Consider the following 2,559-nt stretch of genomic DNA (forward strand, 5'->3'; position numbering starts at 1 on the left):
TAACAAAATCAAAATGGATATATTCTCATTTGAAAACATTCATTATACTAATTTATAGATGAATTAAACTAAAATGAAAAACAAAGAGAAAAAGAGCACAAGAATATTGTTTTCAAAAATTCTCAGAAAAATAAAATTCATAGCAGAAAGAAAATATTTTCATAAAAGGAAAAATGAAGAAATGAAGCAAATAAATAAATAAAATTTTATAAAATAAATTTTAAAGAAAAGAGAAAGAGATAGACAAATATGAATAAAAATAATTAAAAAAAATTCAATATGAAAAATAGACTTGGAAAAAAGACAACTAAAAATGCAAAGAAAAAGCATGATGTTGAAACATCAAAAAGTTGCCATAAAAAAATACATAGTAAAACTTAAAGTATAAGTAAAAAATATAAACAAATATAATTAAAAATAAAGAATAAAACAGTTAAAAATTTTATTAACAAAAAATTCTTTAAAGAAAAAATAAGAACAACAACAATAATAAGGAAAATAAAAAATAAAAACCAAATTCTCAAGCATCCCCTCTCCCACACACCCATTTAACATTTTCCCTCCTCCACAACCCCCAATTCATTCATATGCATCCCACAATTGTGTATCTAACACCTCGGCACCCCTTACCATCCCATCTACCACCAACCTTAACCCTTACCTTCTCCACCCCTCCTTTCCTCTCTAGGTATTTCCAAAATCACATAACCCATTGGTCAACTGAACAACAACATTAGACTATGTGTAGACCCCTAAGTGTTGTCTTCCCCAGTCCACCATTAACACACAATCAACTCACACCAACACCCCTAACACTTCCACTCCCCTTCCCAGGTGCTCCCACAAAAGTATAGCCCACTAACCCCCACAAAAATTGATGTCATCGCTATGGTGGTGCTATGTGGTTATCGGAGAGGCTGCAAAAGGGGAGGCTCATTAAAAACCACATAAATCGATGTCATTGCTAAGATGACCGAGAGACCACATGGTTGTGGGAGAGGATAGGGAAGGAAGAGGACACATGTTTATGGGAGAGTATGGCCAAGGGGAGGTTTACGGGTGCAAGGGTGGGATGTATGTGTATATATGGGGTTCCCAACAACACTCTCTTTTTCTTTCTTTCTGGTTTGTTGGTGTTTTTTTATTTTTCTATTATTTTATTTCATTTTATCTTTAAGATAATTTTAATATATATTTCAAATTTTTGTTTATGTTTTTTAAATTTAGAATGTGGATATTTTCATAATAATTATATTTTTAATGAATTTTTGGGAAAAAAATGATTTTTTTTAAACATACAACATTTCAAGTGGACAATCTCTATCATCAAGGACCAAAGAAACTATACTGTAAGAAACAAATACTAAAAATAAAATAGAAAAAATAAAAGAAATAATATTCAATGGGGAAATCCAAAAGATTAGAGAAAAATCCAGGTAAAAAAAATAGAATAACTAACCTACAACAATTCAAGTGGACTCTATCAACAAGGACCAAACAAACTATATTGTAAGAAACTAATAATTAAAAAAAAATTGAAAAAAGAATAAATATAAACAATATATTGAAATACAAAATCTAAAATATATATATATATATATATATATATATATATATATATAATATCGAAATTTTTAAAATAAAAATTGAAGTATTAAAAAAAAAACTAATTGAAAAAAATCCAAAAAAATATCGAAGTAAAAAAACAAAATATCTAACATCTAAATTTTAAAACATACAACATTTCAAGTGGACAATCCTTATCTTTGGGGACCAAAGCAACAATATTACAAGGAAACAATATAAAAAAGATAGTAAAATTAAAAAGAATATTGTTGAAATGGGAAATCCAAAAATAGGAAAAATCAAAATAAAAAATAGTCTTAAAAAAAATATATTTTTTTTAAATAAATTAAATCTTACTCATTAAAAAGAAAATAAAAATTACTGATTACAAATAAAATATTTATTTAATTAAATATATTATTATGAAAATTTTAAAATATATTATTATGAAAAAAAAAATTCCTTTCTTTTTTTTTTTTTTTGTTTATTTTTATGTTAATAATTTTGTGTATTTTGGAATAGGTTTTCTAGAATTTTAATTTAATTATCAATAATTATTAGGTGGATGGTGGGGTTTTAATTTCTATGGAATATTTTAAAATATTCTTAGAACTATTGGGAAATCAAAAGTTGATATTTATCTACAAAGTAGTTATACCATTTTTTATTTTAATTAAATTTACTAATTAAAAATAAGTCATGTGAACGAATGCCATATGAAATTGGTAGAGGTTTAACCTTTATGGAACATTTTACAATATTCATAGTACTATAAAGAAATGAAAAATTGAGATTCATCTTCAAAACACTTATGCATTAAATTAGTAAATTTTTTATGATTTCTTTAATACTAACAACATAATCTATATCATAAAGTATTTTTATATTTAACATAAATTGATATCTATTAACATTTAATTAATCTAATTAAACTGATTAATATTATTTTAAAAAACAATTTATCTATTAACATTTAATTAATGTAATTAAACT

This window comes from Pinus tabuliformis, chromosome 6, assembly GCF_031772625.1.
Source record: "Pinus tabuliformis cultivar Carrire ecotype Pingquan chromosome 6, CPIR1, whole genome shotgun sequence".
NCBI lineage: Eukaryota > Viridiplantae > Streptophyta > Pinopsida > Pinales > Pinaceae > Pinus > Pinus tabuliformis.